Below are 27,295 nucleotides of genomic sequence, written 5' to 3' on the forward strand. Positions count from 1 at the left end.
GAAAACCCTACGTACTTATGTGTAGCATTGTAACTGGATAAAAGGTCAGTCCTCCAAATCTGTTATGTATGTAGTATAGGACTGACTGTAGGTGAAGAGTTATGGTGATACCCAGACTTGTACCGGGCTACCTATATGAAATATAACAATGGCACAGTAGGAGGCATCTGAATTGCAGCCTGGGATAAAAGGCTTCCTGTTGGAAGAACTGAACTCTGGGTTGTCCAAACATGGTGCAGCTGGCATTTCCTGTCTTTAGTGGTGTGGCAGGGTGTAGAGTAAATATTGATATTTTTTTCATATAAATTTCTTTCAGTTGTTTATGAACGATGTATTTTGGGAGGAGATTGTTGACCAAACTAATTTGTACAATGAACAGAATTTGAGGAACAACAGTCCCGTACTTAAGCCCCATTCTAGAGATACCCGGTGGACAAATCTGGATGAGTTGAAGAAATTCTTGGATTTAACTTTTTTAGTGGGCTTAATAAGGATGCCACCGCTGTCTTCATTTTGGTCTTCAAGTCCCTTGATGGCAAAGGCTATATTTCCTGCAACCATTAGTCGTGATCAGTATTTGCTTCTTCTTTGGATGCTGCATCTTGTTGATAATGCTTCAGCGTTGCCACAAGATCACCCTGATTGTGTATGTCTTTTTAAGATATCTCACTTGTGTTGGTGTCCAAAGTAGAGGCAGGCTAAAAGTGTATTAAAAAAAAACACTTTTGGATCCTCTTTTGTTGCCCCTCAAGCTCTACACATTTTCGCCTGTCGCAGGCACTTGTCCTAGTGTCACAGGAGAGTTATCACTTTTATCTGGAGTCCAAAGGGAACACTGGGTGGTAGGAAATTTATGCTGGTGTGGTGATCCTACACAGAAATGCGACCAAAATGTGAATTTTGTTAGCTAAATGTGAGGTTTGCAGGCAATTCTGGGTAAGAAAACGTTGGGAGATCCATGCAAACCACACCTCCCTGGACTCCCCTGGGTGTCTAGTTTTCATAAATGCCTGGGTTTGGTAGGTTTCCATAGATGGCCGCTTAGTCCGGGATCAAAAACTCAGGTGACCCCCTTGCGAATCCAGGTTGTTTTGTGATCAATAATTATGATGCCTCCACAACATGTTTTGGTCCCTTCCCTGTCTCGGGCACTTGTCCCACCCACACAAGTGAGCTAGCATTTTTATCAATAGGCCTGGATGATTTGCTAACTATATTTGAGGCTTGCAGGGGATTTTGGGTAAAAAAACATTGGGGGAACCACGCTAGCCACAACTCCTTGAACTCCCCAGGTGTCTAGTTTTCAGAAATTTCTGGGTTTGGTAGGTTTCTCCAGACAGACTCCGAGCCCGGAACCAAAAACGCAGGTGACCCCTGCAGGTCGTTTTGTGGTAGATAATTTTGATTCCTCCACAATACGTTTGGGGCTCTTCCTTGTAATGGACACTTGGCCCACCCACACAAGTAAGGTAGTGTTTTTATCGGGAGCCCTGGGGAAATGCTGGGTGGTAGAAAATGTGTGCCAACCCAGTGATTCTACAACCTCCCCACATAGAAATGTGAAGAAAGTGGGATTTGATGTTTTAGCTAAATTTAAGGTTTGCAGGGAATTGTGGGTAAGAAAACGTTAGGGGATCCATGCAATCCACACCTCTACGGACTTCGCCAGGTATCTAGTTTTCAGAAATTTCTAGGTTTTGTAGGTTTCCATAGATTGCCACTGAGCCCGGAACCAAATATGCAAGTGCCCTCTTTGCAAAACCAGGTCATTTTGTGATATATTATTTTGATGTCTCCACAATACGTGTTGGGCCGTTTCCTGTCGCTTATCCATGGACTCCCCCAGGTGTCTCGTTTTTAGAAATGTCTGAGTTTGGTAGATTTCCCTGGATGGTCTTCGAGCCAGGAACCAAAAATGATGGTGACCTCCCAGACACGAGCCCAGGAGTCCAGACGTGGGTAGGCCCCAAGAGCGAGAGCACCATGTTGGTGATAACTCCCTTCCACCTTTGTTGTGGATGCTTCTGGATGTCCTGGCTGAAGTTCCACTAGATACCCTCAGAGGTTCGCTAGAAGGATGAACTATTCTGCATTTCATGCTTGTCCCCCATCTGGATTAATTGAAATCTACTAACAGGGACGGTACGCTTTAGGACACCTTATTACCGTCCCCTATATTTAAGAGTAGATCAGGTCCCCCCCCCCCGCCCCTGAAAAACTCTGCACATCCACTAGGAGTTTACAGGCCTGAAACTTGTCGACCTTTTAATCACCAGCACCTGTCACCACACATACTGAGCTGCAGCAGGTCTAATTCCCCCTGCCAGCCACCACTCTTGTAGTCTCGTTTTTTAACCATAGCATTAGTGTCCAACTAATAAAGGTTCCCTAGGGCACTCATATCTATTTTTAAACACACTCACTGTACCCACTCTACTCACTACCCTCTTGCCCCACCACCTCCACACATAGGGTCTCCTGGCTTACAACACAGAAAACCACCGGCAAAGAGCCCCTCTGCGGGGCCCAATGGGCATTGGAGGAGTGCTGGCCCAACGAAGAACTGTCCTATGATGAAGCATGACACTTCTCGTCGTGCGTGAGGGCCTTTGCTCCTTATTAGAGCTCTCCCTCCTCTTAGGTCCTTCTCCTACCTGGTCCCCTGATCCCTCCCCCTTCACCCCTCCCTCTAACATCAGGAGCCCCTACCTTCCCCTTCCTTAGGAACTGCATACGACTGTTGATTTAGACCCCCTTGCAAAACCAGGTCTTTTTGTGGTAGATAATTTTGATTCCTCCACAATACGTTTTGAGCCCTTCCATGTCATGGACACTTGGCCCAAACACACAAGTGAGGTAGTCTTTTTATCGGGAGACCTGGGGCAATGCTGGGTGTTAGGAAATGTGTTACAAAAGGGGGTGGTGATGGATGGAGCATCAGAACCAATCAAACAGTCACACCCAGTTAACAGATCTGGGTTTGATCCATCACCGTTCTTTAGCCCACTCTGCCACCCCAGTTCGGACTTGGTCATATGCAAATCAGTCTGACCCTGTGCCTCGTGGAAACAGTCCAGCCCGAACTGCCAAGACATGCCTTCCCTGGACCGGAAACAAGCTTCCTAGGACCGGTTTCTGGCATTTCAGCCATCTTCAGCCAGGCTTGCTTGAATCCATTGGCAAAGTGAGCAAGGGACTCACGTCTGAGCATACCCTGCCAACTTATGGTGAACAAAGCGGTACAAAAGGGGGTGGTGATGGACGGAGCATCAGAACCAATCAAACACTCACACCCAGTCAACAGATCTGGGTTTGATCCATCACCGTTCTTTAGCCCACTCTGCCACCCCAGTTCAGACTTGGCCATATGCAAATCAGTCTGACCCTGTGCCTCATGGGAACAGTCCAGCCCGAACTGCCAAGCCATGCCTTCCCTGGACCGGAAACAAGCTTCCTAGGACCGGTTTCTGGCATTTCAGCCGTCTTCAGCCAGGCTTGCTTGAATCCAGTGGCAAAGTGAGCAAGGGACTCACGTCTGAGCATACCCTGCCAACTTATGGCGAACAAAGCGGTAGGAAATGTGTGCCAAACCAGTGATTCTACAACTTTCCCACATAGAAATGTAAAGAAAGTGGGATTTGATTTTTTAGCTAAATTTGAGGTTTGCAGGGGATTGTGGATAAGAAAACATTAGGGGATCCACGGAAGCCACACCTCTCTGGACTTCGCCAGGTATCTAGTTTTCAGAACTTTCTGGGTTTTGTAGTTTTCTCAAGATGGCCGCTGAGCCCGGAACCAAAAATGCAGGTGACCCCTTTGCAAAACCAGGTCATTTTGTGATAGATAATTTTGATGTTTCCACAATGCGTTTTGGGCTGTTTCCTGCCACTTCTCCACACAAGTGTGATACCATTTTTATCGGGAGACTTGGGGGGAATCCAGTTGGATGGATGTTTGTGGCTCCTTACAGATTCCAGAATTTTCCAGCAAAGAAATGTAAGTGAAATGTGTTTTTTAGTCAAAGTTTGAGGTTTACAAGGGATTCAGGGTAACAGAACCTGGTGAGAGCCACACAAGTCACCCATCCTGGATTCCCAAGGTGTCTAGTTTGAAAAAATTGTACAGGTTTGCTAGGTTTCCATAGATGCCGGTTGAGCTACGGCCCAAAATCCACAGCTAGGAAAATTCCCCCAAAGAGATTAGTTTTCAGTGGAAAAATGTCATGTGTCCACATTGCGTTTTGGGCCTTTCCTGCTGCGGGCATTAGGTCTAACCACACAAGTGAGGTACTATTTTCATCAGGGGACTTCTGGAAATGCTGAGTGGGTGGTAGTTTGTGGCTCCCCGCAGATTTTAGAGCGTTCCATTGCATAAATGTGAGAAAATTGGTTATTTTAGAAAAATGTGTAGGTTTGCAGGGGATTCTGAGTAACAGAACCTGGTGTTAGTCACACAAGGCACCCCATCCTGGATTCCCCTAGGTGTCCAGTTTAAAAAAAAAAATTACTGGTCTGCTAGGAACCCTAGACGGGTGGGTGGGAATTTGTGACGCCAACAGATTCCAGAACTTGCCATACAGAAATGTGAGAAATATTTTGTAGACAAATTTCTATGTTTGCAAGTGATTCTGAGTAACAAAACCTGGTGAGAGCTACACAAGTCACCCCATCCTGGATTATTCCCTAGTTGTCTAGTATTTAAAAATGTACAGGTTTGCTTGGTTTCCCTAGGTGCCAGTTGAGCTAGGTCCTAAAATCAACAATTGCAAAAAAAAGGGTCAGTTTCAGTGGAAACATGTCATGTGTCCACGTTGCATTTTGGAAAATTTCCTGTCACTGGCACTAGGCCTACAAACACAAGTAACGTACCAATTTTTTCGAGAGAGTGTTTTTGAGACACATTTTGAGGTTTGCAAGGGATTCTGGGTAACTGAACATGATGGGCACCACATAAGTCACCCCATTCTAAATTCTAATCGGTGTCTAGAGTCACAAAATGTACAGCTTTGCTATGTTTCTCTAGATGCTGGCTGAGCTATGGCTCAAAAGCAACAGCTGGGCACATTGCAAACAAAGGGTCACTTTTCAGTAGAAAAATGTCATGTGTCCACATTGCGTGTTGGGCAATTTTCTGACACAGGCACTAGGGCTACCCACACAAGTGAGGTACCATTTTCATCGGGAGTCTTGGGAAAATGTTGGGAGGGTGAAAGTTTGTGGCTCCCTACAGAGCCCAGAACTTCACATCAAAGAAACTTGAGGAAAATGTGTTAGTTCAGGCGCATTTTGAGGTTCGCAGATTCTGGGTAACGTTCCCTGGTGAGAGCCACACAAGTCACCCTATTCTGGATTACCCTGGGTGTCTAGTTTTAAAAATTATACAGGTTAGCTAGGTTTCTCAGTGTGCCGGGTGAGCTAGGGCCTAAAATCCACAGCTAGGCACATTGCAAAAAATGGTCAGTTTTTAGTGAAAAAATGTCATGTCTCCATGTTATGGATTGGGTTATTTCCTGTCGTGGGCACTAGGCCTACTCAAACAAGTGAGGTGCCATTTTTATCTGGAGACTTCTGGGAATACTGCGTGTGTGAAAGTTTGCGACTCCCAACAGATTCCAGAATTTTCCATCATAGAAAGGTGATAAAAATGTGTTTCATATAGACATTTTAATGTTTGCAAGGGATTCTGAGTTATAGAAACTGACGAGAGCCACACAAGTCACCCCATCCTGAGATCCTGAGGAAATATGAATTTTATGATCAGCTATGTCCCCTATCTTAGACCCCAACGGCTCCATGTACATGCTACAAGTACATGTATGTTCCCTCCAGTTCCAGCTATGAAGACGCAAATACATGTGCGTCCAACGTCAACATGTCCTCTTTCAGATCCGCCATGAATGGGTCTGATATTCCGTTCCTAAGTATGATTGGCCACCGACTTTGTGTGGTTCACTTTCCACGTTTTACAGTTCAGGCAAGTAGGCCCTGAATTCTGCCATCAAGCCTTTTCCTGCCTTCTGCCTCTGAAAGCTCCAGCCTGAGCTCGCATCTGTATCCATGAACTTTGTCCTACTCCCTGCGCGGCTAACGGTGCCTGACACGGCCTGTTGCCTGCCAAAAACTGTATTCAGCCTTCAAGTTATCTGCTCCGCTCCTCATCCAATGCATTCCTGTCTAGCAGTTTAGGTAAACATCCTTCCAGCTACCGAGCAAAGGGCTCGGCCTCACTGTCTTCATGCAAGTAATTCATAGCCCCTGTTACCATGGAAGATTCCTGCCCCTTCGCATCTCATGTAGACACTTAGACGCTTGTACACGCACTAACAGTTAGTATAGAATAGATTCTGTCCGAGAGACCTTTCCTTTTGGATAATACAGTTCCTTAAACATAAGATATTAGATATGATTTGGGATTAGGTTGACCTGACCCCCCAGACTTCTGTCTCCACATGTAGAGCTAAATGTCAAGTCCCCTTCACCCTCTAGTTGCACGTCAATCACACGTCATGCGACTGCGCGCGCATCTCTGCCAAGTATTTCTGCTGACATTGCAGGATTCTCTTATGGATCCACCCATTTGTGACATCATTTTTAATGACGTTTCTAGTATACGCCTATTGTTACGCCTTTTTTCATTACGTATGTGTATTCTTATCTGTATTATCAGCTGTTACGCCTCCTGCATCTGTCTCAATGTAATGCTTTTCTTATATATGTCATTACTTGTCAATAATGTATTGCCTATCCCTTCCTGAACCTTCGTGGTGATGGAATAAGATGCCATGGTTCGAACCATAATTCCTTGTAAGGAATAAAGCCTTTCAGAACCTCTAATACCACGGATTCTGCCTCTTATTTTTACTGAGTTATTCTTACTAGACTTTACCGCATAAAAAATAGTACAGGTAATTTAAATATTTACCACATAAATTGGCGCCCGAACAGGGACACTTTCCCATCTCACGCGCCGGAGGTGCGTTGCAGGCCCGGCCACAGCTGGACGGACAACTACGCGTACCCGCAGGATTTCCTGTATCTCCCTCCGGCCAAGCGGGGGTGACTGAGGCTGCGATCAACACCCAGACGAGGCGGTGAGAAGTGCGAAGTATCCCGACCAGAGCCTAGCTGAGAGAGCAAGATCCGAGGTATACAGAGGCCCACCAGGTTCCGAAGTTCCGAGTCGAGTCGAGTCCAGTCCGGCCCAGTCCAGTTCAGTTCCGTTCCGAGGCCTTCCGTTCCGTGCTACCCGGTGAGTACCGTTGCTGGGGAGGCGTTTAGACGTGCACATTAGTTTGTGCCGGTCAAGACGGGTTTGGGTACACAGATCCGGTCTGCACTGTTTCAGCAGTGTATCTGTACTGTTTTAGCAGTATATCTAGTATGTCTTGTGTATAATCCAGTATTCTCTAGTATTAGTGTTATGTCAGTAACTAGTTTTCTTCTAATTATCATTGTTCGTTAAATGTTAAATGTTAAATGTTTTAATATGTTCTAGAAATTGTGGTATGAATGAGTGTTCATTATTGTGTTTATTGTATTAATTGTGTTCAAAGTCAAGTAGCAAGGTTTAAAGATGCCGCTCTTTTCAAAATTAAGACAGATCAAAACTAGAAAAGGGGTACTCGAAGAAGCTGTTCCCATTCCGCCTAGGGACACCCCAGGGTACTTTATGTACCATAAACATGGCCTAGATGCCGTATTGTTTCTTGATTTATGGGTGGACTACACCAAGGATCTAGCAGAAAGTCAGAGGTGGCCCGCAGCTGGGACATGGGATGCAGATTGCATCATGAGAGTAGAAGAAGAATTATGGAAAAAGAAAGCCAGACAGTCACAGAAAGATGCCATTGAATTATGGCGAAAAGAATCGCATAGACGCACAGAGAAAGCGCTCAGACAAGAAGAGAAAAGTAGGGAGAATTCAAATAAAGCCCGAGAAAATCTATTAATTGAGGAAGGTACCCGAGTAAAAGCAGAACAAGTAGATAGACAACGAAACACTCTTATGAATGGTATGTATCCTCTTCTGGCCGAAGGTTTACCTAAGGCCACCCCGGAAATACCGAAAGATCTGCCACCTCCATTACTCCCGATAAAAGCACATCCCAAGACCGCAAAAGATGTTTTCCTTTCTTCCTATTTAGACGATGTAGCTCCCGAATATGTTAATGTTCCACCACACGCACCGCCTGTCGATGGTGCTCAACGCCAAGATCATCCGTCCCTACCTCCGCAACAACAAACTGCTCCGCACATTCCCACAGGTCCATCTGTTTCTACCGCTTTTCCTGCATCTACAGTTTCTACCTTACATCCAACAAATCCTTTCGTGCCTAGCACCTCAGACGGTGCGACAGCAATTTTTGCCACACCACCGCGAGGAAATAAATTGTCCCTTAGAGATTTAGCATGCCAACGTACACCCCAACTAGCAACTTCCGACTTGTTTAAGGAACATCTTGTGGATTGTAGATATGATCCAGTGCCCGGTAAACAGGACAGAATGCTGCTGTCATCACTACGTATACGACGAGCTACAATGTATTTAACGACGCTACCAGGAATGGTTGAGCATCTAGACAATATATATCACTTTGTCCAATCAGGGCGAGGCCCTGAAAGTATTGACGAAGCCATGGAATACCAGAAAGTGGATGTACAGAGACAACTGTTACGCTTCTTCATAAACTGCGTGATCAGAAACCAAGATAGGCCTGGGGTAGATCAGGATGAAATGCAAATCCTTACCAGATGGGGTCAGAATATATCAGATGGGAAACATGATAAACAGACGTGTATAGTAGTTATGAACCGAAAGATCCGCAAAGAAGTAGAACGAATACATAAAGACAGATTAGAGGCAGACAAACCTGAATCAGAGGGAGAGGAGGAGGAAGAATCAGAATTGCCCACAGGACAATTAGAAACGATGGCTTATGTAGGTAAAGGAAGATCTTTTAATAATACCAGATGCTTTAATGATCCAATACGTCCGATACGTCCAGAATGTAACAGAAATTTTCAAGCCCCTATGTTAAATACAAGATCTCCTGAACACTTATTCCAGGCTGCTGATAAATTACTCCGAGACCGAAGGGGGTATCATATGCTCGATTCTATGGATGAACAAGAATTAGCCAGGTCGGCAGTACAATGGGCTGACAGTCCTGGAAAATACAGTGATGATGCGCTAGCACACACGTTTTTAAATCTTACCCCAGACGAACAGCGTTTAGCTGGTATATACATGATTCAACACCTCCTTATATTATATAGAAGCCAACACTCCGATCCTGGTCCCCTACCTGACATATTGACAGAATTACTCACGAATAAATGGAGAGGTTCAGGTACTGATTTAATTAAAGAAATTCTAGAATTTCGAAACCAGTATATTGTTTTCGTATGCCCAGAACATGTTTCAGTTCCCATCAAGGAAAGAAAAACGTATTACATAGACAGACAGAATCCCTTACGCGAAGTACACCCAATAAAAGGTGATGACAATAATTTTAAACGTGTGTTTGTGTACACGCCCATAACCAAAATTGAATTATTAGAAATGAAGAAAGTAGTACCTAGCCATGACAAAGACCCAGCAGGTTTCCACCATGAGATAAAAGACATGTTACTCATGGGAGAGTATACCTACCCTGACATTATGAAAATATTAAAAGTATTAATGCCTGCCGGTATTTATGAGAAGCTCAAAGAAAAGGAATGGGAGGTGGGAGACCAAAAGATAGATTGGACAGCATTGGAAAACGAAGACAAGGCCCGAGCTGCAGGTTCAGGGCTTGGGGAAAAGACTACAGCATTACCAGGATTACTAGTGCAAGTATTGCCACGTTTATTAACTACGAAAAAGGAAGACTGGGGTGCAATCTCAGCCTGCAAACAAAAACAAGATGAAGACACTAGTGATTTCTATTCCCCATTTGAAAAATGTTTTGGTATTAATAGTGGCATAAAAGCAAGTAGCGAGTCGTATCCACATCTGTTTGTGACAAAATTAGTTGAAAATTCCCTGCCCCAAGTTAAGAATAGATTATTGAAATTCGAGAGTACCTGGCAAGGTAACACCCCGTCACAGATGTTACAAATGTTACAATATCACCACAATAGAATCAGGGAAGAACAAGAACATGAACAAAGACGTATGAAAGACACGAAAATGAAAATGCTTGTTGCCCAGTCAGTTCCAGCTGACGGTCATAGAAAGGGTATGCCACAGTCCAATGATTCAGCGGGTCCTGTAAAAGGGACATGCAACTATTGTAAAAAGCCAGGTCATTACATACACGATTGTGCAGTTCTGAAACATAATATCTCTACGGGTAAAACCCAGGAGAGACCACGTCCACCTAGACAGGATCAGATCCAACAACAAGTCCCTCAGCATGTACAATCTATGCCAGCTCCACAACAGGTAGCTCCACAACAGACCGTAGCAACATCACAGGCGCAGCCTATTGCTGCAACACAAACAACGACACAACAGATGTACCAGTATGCACAAGCTGACTATCCCGATTATCAGCGATACACATGAAATAGCCTAGAGAAGGAAGTTGGCTTACCCCTTATTGAGGTTCCTGTAGATCAGGAGGGACCTTATGTACATAGTCAAGTATTAGGGAAAGACAGAAAATGTTTACTTGATACAGGGGCAAGCAGAACAACTATAAGTCGCAGCGAAGTTCCAGGGGCACCCCTCTCAGGCTCACAGAATATTTCCCTTGGATTCTCAGGAAAGCCTATTATTAATGAAGTATCGCAACCTCTTCCACTTACGGTTGGTCCATTGACACGAACTACAGATTTATTGCTTACTAAATCATGTCCAGAAAACTTGTTAGGTATAAAAACACTGAAAGCTCTAGGAGCTATAATATGTTGTTCTCCGGAAGGAGTACGATTATTTTTACGTGACTTTAAGGGTCACTACGTGTCCAGAGACATGGATCACCGGTTACAGAATTTACCTACACATTTATGGGCACAAGGCCCCACTGATGTTGGTTGCATGCACATTACACCATATCGAGTCACACTCAAAACAGGAGTGGTACTACCACGAATGCGACAATACAAGTTACCCCCAGATGCTGTAGTGGCTTTGCTGCAAATCATTGACGAGCTCATTGCAGAAGGAGTGGTTGTGGAAACCGACTTCAATGTATGTAATTCCCCGATAATTCCGATTCTTAAACGAACTGATCCAAAAGCACCGCCAGTATATCGATTAGTTATTGATCTGCGCGAATTAAATAAATGCATTGTACCACAATACCCCGTGGTCCCAGATATATCTCTTCATTACTAACAGCTATTGATTCCGAAGCAACGTTCTTTACTGTAATTGACCTCAAGAACGCCTTCTTTAGCGTCCCAATCGATCCGGAAAGTCAATATTTGTTGGGATTCAGTTTAAATGGACGTAGTTTTAAATTCGCACGCGCACCTCAAGGATTCACAGAAAGCCCCAGCATCTACAGCCAAGCACTGAAAAGAGAACTTGACAGTATCCACATGCCAGCTAACACTGCCCTGCTTCAATATGTCGATGATCTATTGATCACCGCCCGAAGCGAACCTGAATGTGAAAAAGCATCACTGACGGTTTTACAATTCCTAGCCGACAAGGGGCACAAAGTGTCCCCTTCTAAGCTGCAATTCTGTGTCCAGCAAGTTGTGTACCTTGGGCACTTGCTGTCCAAGGGGGGAAGACAGCTTACACCTGACCGCATCCAGTTAATTGTTAACATGCCGCCACCCAAGACACAAAAGGAGGTGCGGGCTTTCATAGGCCTCACTTCGTACTGTAGGCAGTGGATCCCTCAATATGCATTTCTAGCAAAACCACTCATTCAGTTGACAACACAGGAGGCAGCCACATCGACTGTCCTCCCTTGGACTCAAGAACATACACAAGCCTTTGAAAGCTTAAAGAAAGCTTTATGTCAAGCACCTGTTTTAGCAACACCATGTTACAGCAAACGTTTTACACTTTTTGTTACAGAACGCGAAGGTACTGCTTTGTCAGTACTCACTCAAGAACAAGCAGGATCACACAAACCATGTGCTTATTTTTCCAGTACATTAGATCCCGTAGCTCAGGCTCTTCCTGCGTGCCTGAAATCAGTGGCAGCAACAGCTTTAGCAATCAGACAAAGCGATGCCATAGTGTTAGGACATCAATTGACAGTACAAGTACCACACGCAGTAGAGGTTCTCTTGAACCGAACACAAACACAACACTTGACTATAGCAAGACTGACGGGTTATGAATTGACATTGTTCCAGCCACACATAGAAATCAGACGTTGTAGTACATTAAATCCTGCCACACTGTTGCCAGTAAGTGGAACAGACCCATTAGCACATGATTGTATTGAAGTCATTACTATTACGACAAAACCCAGACAAGACTTGACAGATATTCCATTAACAGATTCAGACCTGACATTGTATGTAGATGGTTCATGCATGAGAACAAGTACAGGAGAGTTAGTGGCCGCTTATGCAGTCACAACAGACACTGAAGTTATTGAAACAAATTGTATTAGCACCTTGTCAGCTCAAGCAGCAGAGCTCATCGCTCTGACACAAGCCTGTATTCAAGCCAAAAATAAGAAAGTCAATATATACACAGATTCACGTTATGCGTTCGGAGTCGTCCATGACTTCGGCGTGCTATGGCGAGAGAGAGGTTATTTAACTTCTCACGGTGCCCACATCCAACACGGACCCCTCATTCAGGCTCTATTAGACGCAATTCATCTACCTACTGCAATATCGATTATGAAATGCAAAGCCCATACAAAAGTTACCGATATCATTTCCCAGGGTAACGACCTAGCTGACAGAACAGCTAAACAGACTGCTCAGAATCAGACTCCTACAACTGACATGACAAAGACAATAGTTCCGACACCAACACACTGCATGACAGTTAAGGATCCCGCTCTTGATGTAATTGACATACAGACCCATGCTACACCAGAAGAAATAAAGAAATGGACTGAATTAGGAGGGATCCAAACGGATCAAGGATGGATGACAAAGGGAAAATCTATATGGTTTCTCCCCGACTCCATGGTTCAAGTCATCATTAACACAATACATAGTCCAGCGCACCTAGGAGAGAAAGCTATGCTAGATAGTATTCAACACATTTGGTTCAACAAACACTTGCGAGCAGCAGCTAAACAAAAAGTACGTACCTGTATGATATGTTGTCAGTTCAATCCAGGTAAAAGCATTCCCGTAGAGCAAGGTGGATTTCAACCTCCCGATCACCCTTTTGAAGTCCTCCAGATGGATTATATCCAGATGGAACGATGTCGAGGATTCAAATATGTTCTCGTAGTTGTCTGTGCTCTTTCCCGTTGGACAGAAGCCTACCCGGTTTCAGATTACACTGCCCCGACTACTGCCAAACAGTTAGTTTGAGAATTCTTCCCACGGTACAGTTTGCCCCGTGTTGTGTACTCAGATAACGGCCAGCCATTCTCATCCGAGCTAATGAAACACGTTTCACTTCTGTTAGGCTACCAATGGAAATTCCACTGTGTCCGACATCCCGAGGCAGCAGGTCTCGTGGAGCGGCATAATCAAACTCTGAAAATTAGACTGTCCAAAGTATGTAGAGAAAAAGGTGTCGATTGGATAGTAGCCTTACCAGTTGCACTCTTTTACATGAGAATGGTAGCGCACTCTCGAACAGGGCTATCCCCATATGAGGTGGTCTTCGGTAGACCACCAAATATGTGGGGGACGCCTATACCTCGTAAAATCACTGATGTTGATTGTAATATGCTGACAGATTACCTGGCTTCCTTGATGTCTGCACTACAATCTTGTCGTTCACAGGTAGCTGCAGCTTTTCCCGATAACACTGAGGTGAAGCCGCATGAAGTGGTTCCCGGAGACTTCGTGCTTGTGAGGAATTTCGACAGGAGGAGCCAGCTGGAGCCTAGGTGGCAGTCTCCCAAGCTCGTTTTACTGACCACAAGGACAGCCGTGAAGATTGAGGGACGTAAAGGGTGGTTGCACTCGAGCCATATCAAAAAATTTTATGGACTACCGTCAGACGTGAACATTCAGCCCTGCATTCCCTCACAGACTGACTCAAAACTCCCCTTGGTCGAACAGACAGAGAGTGAACTTTATAAACTGAAATTAAGGTCTAGCAAGTCAGACAATTTGATTGTTTAAGTCCTCTCCAAGGTGAATCGGTTGAATTTGTCTCTGACATGTATCCTCTAGACCGAAATAGCGAGAGAAATAGACAGAAACAGCTCAAGAAACATGCGTATTGTAAATCACTTCGTAGTCACTGCATAGTGACATTACTAATTATGTTTTTTCTAAGTCTTCTGATCATCACTGCAAGTATACTGTTACACATGTATTACCCTATTTCTAAGCGTGCTTTCAATGCTACTGCCGAACATTCTTTTAGCGAATTACCCCTGCATGAGTTGTCCTATAGATTTGCCCTGCGCAACAACACATTCATTAGTATGTTACATCATTCCCACCAGACCAGCAATGCTACAAATTGTTGGATATGTGGCCGACTCCTTCCCTATCAGAACTACAAGGGAGTTCTGCCTCTCTTTCCGTATCCATTCACACACAATGGCTCCTGTGGAGCATGGTTTAGTTTGATTAATTCCCTAGATTCAAATTCAGTAGTTTATCAAGACAACTGGGTAGGGGAAACCTGAACCTAGTTTTACTTAAAGTCTGCTACCCTAACAAGGAGGAACTTCCCAAAAGAACAGGAACTGATCTAGAAAATGAAGTATATGGATTAGGTAACTTTACACTTAACCTCATGATTCTGAATGTTGAATCTGAAACTGTACCAGTCTTGCCCGCTATGTCAGTATTTCCAGTTAAAGGTGAATTATGTGTAAGAAAGAATGGTTCAATACACATGGGCCATAGTAAATGTACCACTGTAATCGAATTCAGTGATCAAGGCAAGTCTACATTTAGAGCTTCGCGCCATTCCTACTTCATAAGTGGCCAGACCGCATATATACGTTTACCTCTAGATTGGGATGGTACCTGTTACATTGCATTCCTTCTGCCACCTGTTTTCCTAGCCCCTCCTGATTATCACAGAAATACCCATTTAGTACACAATAGACAGCAGAGAGATCTCCCAATTGTCGACTACACTGAAACGGCATGGGAACAATACACAGATTTCAATAAAGGTTTCTTTCCCTACATAGGTACAGTCACTAATAGTAAGCTGATACGTAGATTAACTAGAACCCTTGAAGCAGTAGTGAATGAAACTACTTCCGCCCTAGGCAACTTAACAGAGGAGCAGTCTGCGATGCGGATTGTTGTTCTTCAAAATCGTCTTGTCCTTGACGTCATCCTGGCCGATAGGGGCGGAGCTTGTAGGGTCATCGGATCAAGTTGCTGCGTTTTCATACCAGAAAACTCGCCGTCAGTATATAAGGCCATAACTCGCCTTCATAAGATTGTAAGCCAGATACACCAGAATCCAGGCACCTGGACTTGGTCCGGTTGGTTCTGGAGCGTGTTGTCAGCCTGGGGATGGAGGATCCTATCCTTCCTAGGTATTGGCCTTCTCATACTATTCAGTTGCTGCTTGTGTCTACAATGTGGGCCAGCGATTTGTGGTCTGTGTGCCACATCGTGTATCCCGCCTTCAAGTTTTCATTCAAGATCCCGGAAGAAGAAAGAAGAACAGATGATGCTATATGAACAGATTGATGGATTACTGAAGATCGATATTTCATGAAGGGTCCGTAGGGGACAAGGAGGGAATGAGGAAATATGAATTTTATGATCAGTTATGTCCCCTATCTTAGACCCCAACGGCTCCATGTACATGCTACAAGTACATGTATGTTCCCTCCAGTTCCAGCTATGAAGACGCAAATACATGTGCGTCCAACGTCAACATGTCCTCTTTCAGATCCGCCATGAATGGGTCTGATATTCCGTTCCTAAGTATGATTGGCCACCGACTTTGTGTGGTTCACTTTCCACGTTTTACAGTTCAGGCAAGTAGGCCCTGAATTCTGCCATCAAGCCTTTTCCTGCCTTCTGCCTCTGAAAGCTCCAGCCTGAGCTCGCATCTGTATCCATGAACTTTGTCCTACTCCCTGCGCGGCTAACGGTGCCTGACACGGCCTGTTGCCTGCCAAAAACTGTATTCAGCCTTCAAGTTATCTGCTCCGCTCCTCATCCAATGCATTCCTGTCTAGCAGTTTAGGTAAACATCCTTCCAGCTACCGAGCAAAGGGCTCGGCCTCACTGTCTTCATGCAAGTAATTCATAGCCCCTGTTACCATGGAAGATTCCTGCCCCTTCGCATCTCATGTAGACACTTAGACGCTTGTACACGCACTAACAGTTAGTATAGAATAGATTCTGTCCGAGAGACCTTTCCTTTTGGATAATACAGTTCCTTAAACATAAGATATTAGATATGATTTGGGATTAGGTTGACCTAACCCCCCAGACTTCTGTCTCCACATGTAGAGCTAAATGACAAGTCCCCTTCACCCTCTAGTTGCACGTCAATCACACGTCATGCGACTGCGCGCGCATCTCTGCCAAGTATTTCTGCTGACATTGCAGGATTCTCTTATGGATCCACCCATTTGTGACATCATTTTTAATGACGTTTCTAGTATACGCCTATTGTTACGCCTTTTTTCATTACGTATGTGTATTCTTATCTGTATTATCAGCTGTTACGCCTCCTGCATCTGTCTCAATGTAATGCTTTTCTTATATATGTCATTACTTGTCAATAATGTATTGCCTATCCCTTCCTGAACCTTCGTGGGTATGGAATAAGATGCCATGGTTCGAACCATAATTCCTTGTAAGGAATAAAGCCTTTCAGAACCTCTAATACCACGGATTCTGCCTCTTATTTTTACTGAGTTATTCTTACTAGACTTTACCGCATAAAAAATAGTACAGGTAATTTAAATATTTACCACAATCCTCTAGGTGTCTAGTTTTTAAAAATATACAGGATTGTGAGGTACCCTGAGATGCCGGCTGAACTAGGGCCCGAAATCCACAGCTAGACACATTGCAAAAAAAGGGTCAGTTTTCAGTGGGAAAATGTAATGTTTCTACGTTGGGATTTGGGCCATTCCCTGTCATGGTCGCTAGGTCTACCCGCACAAGTGAGGTACCATTTTTATCGAGAGACTTGGAGGAATGCAGTGAGCTTGGTAGTTTGTGGCTTCCCACAGATTCCAGAAGTGTTGATCTCAGAAATGTGAGGAAAATGTGTTGTGTCATGCACATTTTTAGGCTCGAAAGGGATTCTAGGTAACAGACCGTGGTGGGAGCCAAACAAGTAATCCTATTTGGGTTACTCCTAGGTGTCTAGTTTTCAAAAAGGTACAAGTTTGCTAGATTTCCCTGGGGGTCAGCTGAGCAAGTGCCCAAAAATCCACAGCTAGGCACATTGTAAAAAAAGGGTCAGCTTTCAGTGGAAAAATGTCATGTGTCTAAGTTGCGTTTTGGGCTTTTTCCTTTCACCGGCACTAGGCCTACCCACACCAGTGAGGTGCCATTTTTATCGGGAGACTTCGGGGAATGCTGGGTGGGTGGATGTTTGTGGCTTCCTACAGATTCCAGAACTTTCCATCGTAGAAAGGTGATACAGATGTGTTTTTTAGACAAAGTCTGATGTTTGCACGGGATTCTGAGTAATAGAACCTGATGAGAGCCAAACAAATGTCAACCCATCCTTGATTCCTCTAGGTGTCTAGTTTTTAAAAATGTACAGGTTTGTGAGGTTTCCCTAGCTGCCAGGTAAGCTAGGGCCCAAAATCGACAGCTAGAAATATTGCAAAAATGGGTCAGTATTCAGTGATAAAATGTCATGTGTCCACGTTGCGCTTTGGGCCATTTCCTATCACGAGCACCATGCCTACCCACACAAGTGAGGTACCATTTTTATTGAGAGACTTGCAGGAATGTCAGGAGCATGGAAGGTTGTATCTCCCCACAGACTACAGAAATTTCCATCACAGAAATATGAGGAAATGTGTTTGTTTAGACACTTTGAGGTTTGCAAGAGACTTAGGGTAACAGAACATGGTGGAAGCCACATATGTCACCCCATTTAAAATTACCATAGATGTATAGGTTTAAAAAATGTACAGCTTTGCCAAGTTTTCATAGATGCTGGCTGAGCTAGGGCCCAAAATCCACAGCTCGACACATTGCAATAAAAGGGTCATTTTTCAGTGGAAAAATGTCATGTGTCCGCGTTGCGTTTTATGCCGTTTCCTGTTGCGGCCACTAAGCCTATTCACACAAGTGAGGTGCAGTTTTTTATCAGCTGACTTGGGAAAAACCCTGTGTGGGTAGAAGTTTTTGATTCTCTGCAGATTCCATAACGTTCCATCAAAGAGATGTGAGGAAAATGTGTTTTGTCAGGTGCATTTTGAGGTTTGCAAGGGATTCTGGGTAACAGAACCAGGTGAGAGCCACACAATTCAAGCCATCCTATGTTATCCAAGGTGTCCAGGTTTCAAAATTGTACAGGTTTGCTAGGTTTCCATAGAAGCCAGCTGAGCTTGGGCCCAAAATCCACTGCTAGGCACGTTGCAAAAAAGGGGCAGTTTTCAGTAGAACAATATCATGTGTCCATGTTACGTTCTGGGTCGCTTCCTGTCGTGGGCACTGGGCCAACCCAGGAAAGTGAGGCACCATTTTTATCAAGAGACTTGGGGGAATGGCGGGAGTGTGGAAGCTTGTGTTTCTCTGCAGATTCCATAACCTTACATCACTGAAATTTGAGAAGAATTTGTTTTTTTGGACACATTGTGATGTTTGAAAGAAATTTGGAGTAACATAACCTGGTGAAAGCCACACATGTCACTCCATCCTGAATTCCCCTAGGTGTCTAGTTTTCACAATTGTACAGGTTTGCTAGGTTTCCCTAGATGCCAGCTGGGCTAAGGCTCAAAATCCACAGCTAAGCGCATTGCAAAAAAGGGGTCAGTTTTCAGTGGAAAAATGTCATGTGTCCATGTTGCGTTTTGCACCTTTTCCTGTTGCAGGCACTAGGCCTACCCACATAAGTGAGGTACCATTTTTTATCAGAACACTTAGGGGAATGCTGGGTGGAAGGAAGTTTGTGACTCCCCTCAGATTCCAGAACTTTCCATCACAGAAATGTGAGGAAAATTTGTTTTTATAAACAAATTTTGACGTTTGCAAGGGATTCTGGTTAACAGAACCTGATGAAAGACATACAAGTCATCCCATCCTGTATTTACCCGGGTGTCTAGTTTTAAAAAATGTACCGGTTTGCTAGGTTTCCTTTTGTGCCAGCTGAGCTAGGGCCCAAAATCCAACATTGCTAAAACAGGGTCAGTTTTCAGTGGAAAAATATTATGTGCCCACAGTGAGTTTTGGCCCGTTTCCTGTTGCGGGCACTATAGCTAGCCACACAAGTGAGGTACTATATTGGGAGACTTAGGGGAGCACAGAATAGTAGAACAACTGTTGTTACCAATTGTCTTTCTCTGCATTTGTGCCTTCCAAATGTAAGACAGTGTTTAACAAATAAGTTATTTTGAAAAATGCCCTCTAATTGAAATGCAAGTATGGGTACCCACAAATTCAGATATGTGCAAATAACCACTGCTTCTAAACTCCATATCTTGTGCCTATTTCGGAAGTACAATAGGTTTCCTCGATACCTGCTTTTCACTTTTCATATTTCACCTAATTAATTCCTGTATACCCAGTACACACTGAAAAACCATTGCAAGGTGCCGCTCGGTTATTTGCTCTGGTTACCTTGTGTTCCTGGTGAATATTCAAGCCTTACATATCCTTGCAACCTGAAGGATCCAGCGGACGTAATGATCTATTGTTTAAAAAATCTGCCAAAGCTAGAAGAAGTTGCAGATGAAAATGTCTGTACAATGTTTTCTGATTTCATTATTTATTTTTATTTCAACTATTACTTTCCATAGGAATAGCTTAAAGGATCTACACAACTGATCCTTTGCTGAATTCAGAAATTTGTCTATTTTACAGAAATGTATAGCTGTCCGATGTCCCCAATTGGTTTTGCACTCATTTCTACCACTAACTGGAAAGAGGCTGAAAGCACAAAAATATAATAAATGGACTATGTCCCAATAAAATGCCAAAACTGTTGAAAATGTGGTTTTCTGATTCAAGTCTACCTGTTCCTGAAAGCTGGGAAGATGAGGATTTTAGCACCACAAACACTTTGTTGATGTCATTTGGAGAGAAAATACACAGCCGCTTTATTCTGTAGCAATTGTTTCCCATTTTTTCCAAAAACCCAAAATGTAACTGTGTTTTGGCTAATGTCTTGGTCTCTTCCAGGGAAATCCACAAACCCTGGATATATTTAGAATCCCCAGGATGTTGGAAAAAAAGGATGCAAATTTGGCATTGATACCTTATGTGAACAAAATGTTATGGGGGCAGAAGCGCGACCTACCCCAAATAACCCAAAAAAGGCTTAGCGGGCGGGGGGAGGCTTAGTAGGGGGGTGAGCATAGCAGAGGAGGGGTTAAAAAAAGAATCAATTTCCTCCTATTTAGTAAAATGGATCAGCGCAGTGTAAAACAGCATGGCAAAGCAAGTAAAAAACCTTGCTCATTGGCAATTATGGGGCATATTATCAAGCCAGGCGATAAAATTATCGGCGCTTTAGCGGCAGAAAACTGCCACTAAAACGGCGATAATGGGCTTTATAATATGCTCTATGGAATTCCAATTGAAGCTCAGGTTAGATGTCCTTCACATCTAACATGGGCTTCAATTGGAATTCCATAGAGCATATTATCAAGCCCATTATCGCCGTTTTAGCGGCAGTATTCTGCCGCTAAAGCGGCGATAATTTTATCGCCTGGCTTGATAATATGCCCCCAGGTCGCACATCTATTCCCTGTGCTGTAGGTGTGGATAGAGCTAATGCAAAGCTAGCATCTGAAATTTTTCTTTAATCATAAATTTGTTTTCGAACCATAGGCTGAACATCACTCTGTATTCCTCATTTGGGCTTTTTATCTGTACCAGGAAATACCTTGAGTCAACTCATATAGGGGCATATCAGCAACAACCGGCGATAATTATCGCTAAGCGCACTTAGTGCTAGGATAATTATCGCCGGCTAACGTGGATGTTTATCACTGAGATAGCGTGTTATTAGCAACGCTTATCTCAAAAGCGGTAAAAATCCTCGCGCTAACTGCCTAACGTGTGATTATTGCTGGAAACCCAGCGATAATCTCACAAGATGTGGCGTTAGCTTGTTGATAGGGCCTCACAAACTTAGCCATGATATCCACCTTCCATAGGATATCATGGCTAAGTCAGTCCTGAAGCAGGCGTAAGGAAAGTAGCGATAACGGGGGTTATCGCTACTTTTCTTGCCCCTATGCTTTATAGCGTGGGGCTTGATGATAGGAGAAATGTTGCTTAGCGACATTTCTCCTGTCATGTCAGGTCAGGAACGCCCACTTTGCATCTCATTAGAGATGCAAAGCTGAGCGTTAGGAATTCGTGCGCTAATGCAAGGTTTCACGCGTTAGTGTGACCTTGCTAATTAGGCGATAAAATTATCGCCGCTTTTCGGCCAAAAACGGCCGCAAAAGCTGCGATAATTTTCTATCGCCATGTTGTAGATATGCCCATTACTCTCTTGGGGGCATATTATCAAGCCAGGCGATAAAATTATCGCCGCTTTAGCGGCAGAAAACTGCCGCTAAAACGATGATAATGGGCTTGATAATATGCTCTATGGAATTCCAATTGAAGCCCATGTTAGATGTGAAGGACATCTAACCTGAGCTTCAACTGGAATTCCATAGAGCATATTATCAAGCCCATTATCACCATTTTTGCGGCAGTTTTCTGCCGCTAAAGCGGTGATAATTTTATCGCCTGGCTTGATAATATGCCCCTTGAGCCGGCACTCGTTTGATACCCCCTTTTTCCAATAGAATTGAGGTTTCTTTCCTTACGATGGTACCTGATGCTTCAGTATTGCTTTGGAGAAACTGCCAGTAGAATGGACCTGAAACATTGAAAGTATTTGTGAGCTACTATATCTAGTATATCTAGTACCTATTTGTCTCTTTTAATTGAAGTCCACTCTGCCAGATGCAAAGAAACAGCTACCACACTTGAGTGAGAAACAGAAGGGGGCATAAGATCATCGCATTCTATCATCAGAGGAAGCTTGTCCTATGTAAGTGGGATGCTTTGACTATGATAAATTTAGGTTTTGGTGACTTTTTTATTAGCACCTCTGGCCTTGTTGGTATTGCTGTTGCTGAGTTTGAAGAGATCAGCAAGGGAATTGAACCCTCCTATATTTTTGTATGAATAGCTGTTTAAAGCACCTTTTTTCTTTCTTTAAGGCCCAAGGCCGTCAGAGGATCCACTCCATTCTTCATCTTTAGCATCTCTTTCTCTGTGTGTTGCCCAAACAAATCGGATCACGAAAACTGGAGATTCATAGGGGCATATTCACAATAGAATGGCAGAGTGTGGCATTAAGCACAAAATGCCAACGTAACGCTCTGCCATTCTGAAAATGCAGGGATAAGCCGTATTTATAAAGATACGGCCCATCCCTGCGTTTTCCCTAGAGCTGGCGCTAAATTAAGCCTCCTAGTGTCAACGCAGGCCCCCTTGCACCATAGTGCAAGGGAGCCGGCGTTGAGAGAATGATTGTTTATGTGCAGGAAAGTGTCCCTTCCTACACATAAACAATCACAAATGGCAATTTGAAGCTTCTATGTGTGCTGCATTTGTGAAGCACACATAGAAGTAGCAAATTGTCATTTGCATATAAACAATCATTCATGGCGTTTTGCTGTCTCTTTGTGTGCTCCACAACGCAGCACACATACAAACAGCAAAAACGGGGGTAAATACAGCATTTTTCCTTATATTGCCATGTTAAGACCAGGTTTTCCATGGTCTTAATTTTGGCGCTGCCCCATATTTACGCCACCCTTGTAAATATGTGGCAGCGTCAAAATCAATGGGTGTTGCAGCAGAACGCCCAGCACAACACCCATTGCCCACCCGTTTCCCGCTAAGTATAGCGTGAAAGGGTGCCTTATTTACAAGGCGGCATTAAGCCACGTTAAGTGGATTAATGCCACCTTGTAGAAGGGCTTATCACCAGAGGAACGTCACTAAAAGTGACCTTTCTGTGGCGATAGGGGCTTGTAAATATGCCCCATAGGTTTAATTGTGCCTCCAGCTATAAGGTATAAGATGAAGCCAGGAGGATCTGCAAATAGATACATCATGACAATATGATTCAGCTGCCAATTCTGCCAAATCAACTGCTGCACTTACAATTTGGTTAGAGTCCAGTGATTTTTCATGCAGCATTTCAGCGAAGTCTTCCTGCTGATGTTTTAGCAGGTCATCAATAAAGGTTTGCATGCTGTTGTAAATTTCCATTGGATACCTTCTGAGGAGTGCCACCATCCTGGCATTTTTCTAAATTTTTAGCTGCTGTTCCATATACTTTCCTGCCAGTAGCATCTAGATGTTTGCTTTCTTTCTCCGGTGGAGCCTAGCTTCCCCAGCTGAATCATGCCTCCTTCTCATCAAGGTTACAAAAATGAATTAGGTTTTTGTTCAGTTTTTAGAAACTAAGGATTTTGTTGTGGTACCTTATATTTCTTCAACTGATGTGGAGTGACAGCTTTTATAGTGGCAGGGGTAAGGAGCTTTTCCATGTAGGCTGGTACTAGAGGCAGCAAGGGTTTCGGAGCTGCCCCCATATGTAAAGTTTTAAAATCACAGAAACTGTCAGTTGTGGTGCGCTCAAAGGAATGTACAGTTTAGGCGCTCCCTTGGCTATAACTTTGTGGATGGTTGTGATGCTATCCAAGACAGAGACACAAGTTGGAGATGTGGCTGACATAAAGATGGATTAGTATCAGAGCAGCAGAGACATTGATGTTGGACTCTATGGGCCCTACTTATGAAGGCCTGCGTCACTTTTGCTCTACCGTTGCATCACTTTTAGTGACGCAGCTGCGGCGTAAATAATGCGCCATGTTGCGCCATATTTAACAAGAGACGCACCTAGGCAGATGCGTCACTTCGTAAACCCCTGCGCTACATTATACCTGCGTCAGGTATAATGTTTGCAGGGTGGGTATTCCCCCACAAGAAAGGGTCTTAGGAGTGGTGCAGTGAAATCTATGAGATTTAGCTGCGCCACTTCTAGGACACCAATTGGTCAAAACGGTACGCCTGCCTCATAGCAGGCGTAAGGGTGACGCAGTGCTATATTCATAGCACGCCCCCCTGCATTGTGGAGTTGGGTAACGCTTCTGACACAACTCCAGCAATGCGTCATTTATGCCTTACTGATACATCAGTAAAACTAATGTATCTCTAATTCCTTGCGACATGATGCGCCATACAGTAAACATGACGCATCCATTATGTCGCAAGGAGGGCGCAATGAAAAGTGCTGCATCGCTGTTTTCACGCAGCGATGCGTCGCTTTTCATAAATAAGGCCCTATATCAAAAAGGAAGCTGAAAGCGTTGTAAAGGAACCTGAGGTGGATCTTCAAAGGACATTATTGGCCTTATTGATTTGAACACTAGTAGATGTCAATCATGCATAGTTTGAGAAAGCTTATATAAAGACTCTACAATTTATTTCGAAGTCAAATACTAGGTTAAAACGTGTTTTCATCTGACCGGACATGCCTTGTTGATAAGGTAATGCCTGTCACAGTAAATGTAGAGGTGATGTTGAGGACAAAGTCATAATCAACTTAGAAAGAGTACCCAGCATAGGTATCATTATCATAGCTGATGGCGACAGTCTAAGCCAGGCTTCCCCAACGAGTAGCTCTTGAGGTACTGGTGGCTCACCAGCTACCTGTCAGTAGCTCTCCAGTGTGCATCATAGCCTTCCAAACTGTATCTTTTTGCTTGGTTAAATGTATGTTTGTAAGACAAAATTGTGTAATCCATAATGACAATTGTATATTTTCAGAACCTATAAGCTGATTGTTATATCCTGACTTTTATGTATTCATGCAATCTCTTGCTCTACCAGTGGAATCTTCATTAGATGATGTGCTACAGAATGTTGGGAGCCAGAGATGTCAGTTGAGAAGGGCTGAGCAGCATGCTGGCTGCTTCTGGTGGGGTCTTGTACTGGTCTTGTATTGGATTGAACTGGATGACTTGTAATCAACTACAAATAAACATCTAAAGATCCTCTACATGTCTGGACTAAGTTATTACAATTTTTGGCGACGATCTTCTAAAGAACCTGCTACTTCCACCTCTTCAAACTTCAATCAACCTCTACTACAGACTTAACAGTAACTGAAGCTGTTTTTACCTTCAACTGGCACCCTTGACCCCACCAGTGACCTCCCACCGGTCGCCCTCAACGCAAAGGTGCCAGTTCCAGTGTCTACGCAGCTCATGTCTCTGACTGCTCTTCCTACAGTGTCTCAAAAGGTCTGTTTTTCCAACGCATGCAGCACCTCTACAAGCAAGTCTGTTTCAACCGCAGCCCAAGCCTGTTCCTGCTTTGTCTGCGGTGTCTCTACAAGCAAGGGAATCAACAGCTGCCTGTGCTTGTTGTCACCAGTGTTGTACATCTGTATCTTCACAAACCTGTTCCTGCATGTGCCTCACAAGATCAAGTTTCCTTGCCTACGTTTGTATCTACAGAGCCTCAACAAGCAGGGTAATTTCTGTCTGCCAGTTGTTCCAGTGCATCTGACTTTCAACAACGTTTGTTCCCGTGCTGTGTCTAGGTTTTCTTTAAGCTTTTTCTACAATGAATGGGCATTTAGCACAGATTTATACCAGTGCATGGTAATTGGACAATTACAACGTAATTTGTCTACTTCAACCTAGGTATCCTGCGTTTTCTTCACGGGCACACAGTGTTACAGTTAGTGTGGAGTAACGTTTTTCTTCCGCCAGATGCCTGCAAGTTTTTCTCTACTTCTACAGAATCTACGCTAACAAGGAAAGCTTGCCTGTCGAATATACGATGTACACGTGTATATACACAGCATCGCTACATCACATTGTAAGTTTCTTGTGGCTGCCAGAATGGTGCATGGTGACATTACGTGTTTGGCTTTTCACTAAGTGAAGCTTCCTGCATTTTTAATTTGACTGCTTGTGCCCATCCACAAGATGGTCTACCTTTGCTGCGAGTGCAGTGACCCAACTCTTGGTCCTGACTTTGTCCTTCGACTGTGTGGTGACAAGTGTGGGAACGTGTTGGACACATTTTTGTATGCAGTAGTAACTTCGGTTAAAGTCAGCTCAGACGTGTCAATTTTATTTTTGTATCATCTTTGGACCGTACGTCCGCGGTCTCAACTGCCTATTTCAAATTTTAAAATTGTTGGGGCACGAGCGTTCGATACTGCGCAATATCTCACCTGCATTGGTGATGCGCCGTTGCCACGAGGCTCCTTCTATCATGGTGATTCAACGCTTGCAGTGCCATAAGGGGGTATGCACAGACGCGCCGGGAGTCATCCGGCGTTTTGTCTGCAACGTGCCGCCATTTAGAATTTGGCGTCACACTATTTTCTTTGCCTGCATTATTTTGACAACCACGTTGTGCTTGAGTAATAAAGTTACGGCGATATTGAATTACATCTAGCGACAACGCAAGTATTTCGCAGTGTCTACCGACACATCAGTAGGAATGAAGAAGCTTAAACTGACGACATGGGTGCACTCTCGACCTTACTTTTATACCTGGATTTGTGTTTCTCTGCTGAACTGGACTGTGAGGTATATGACTGTCCCGCACCACATTAAAGGTCTGTTTCTTCATGCCTCTTACACTGTCATGTGACAGATTCACTCACCACCCTGGTTCAGTCCATTTTTACTAAAATCTTAATGTGTTTAACCTGTTCAGATTTGTTTTAGCTTCAAAGAAACAGTGACATATGCCACACTTATGTCTTATCTTTACCCTTCTTAGGGTGTCGTGAGGGTTCCTGTCGCATTGCTTGAGTACACAACGTTGTTGCATCTATCGAGGATGTTTATACTCTAATACTCTGCAGTTACCTCACACTATGCACTATATCACTTCCTCCACACGGGGTAGGGGTTCTGTTTATTTTTATTTTTACCCTATATAGGGTGTCTAAGGTTTTTACCTTCACACAGTGCACAATCTTTACCTCAACACGAGGTGTCTCGCAGGGGTTTTAATCCCGTCATTACAGT

Source organism: Triturus cristatus, chromosome 4_2, assembly GCF_964204655.1.
Source record: "Triturus cristatus chromosome 4_2, aTriCri1.1, whole genome shotgun sequence".
NCBI lineage: Eukaryota > Metazoa > Chordata > Amphibia > Caudata > Salamandridae > Triturus > Triturus cristatus.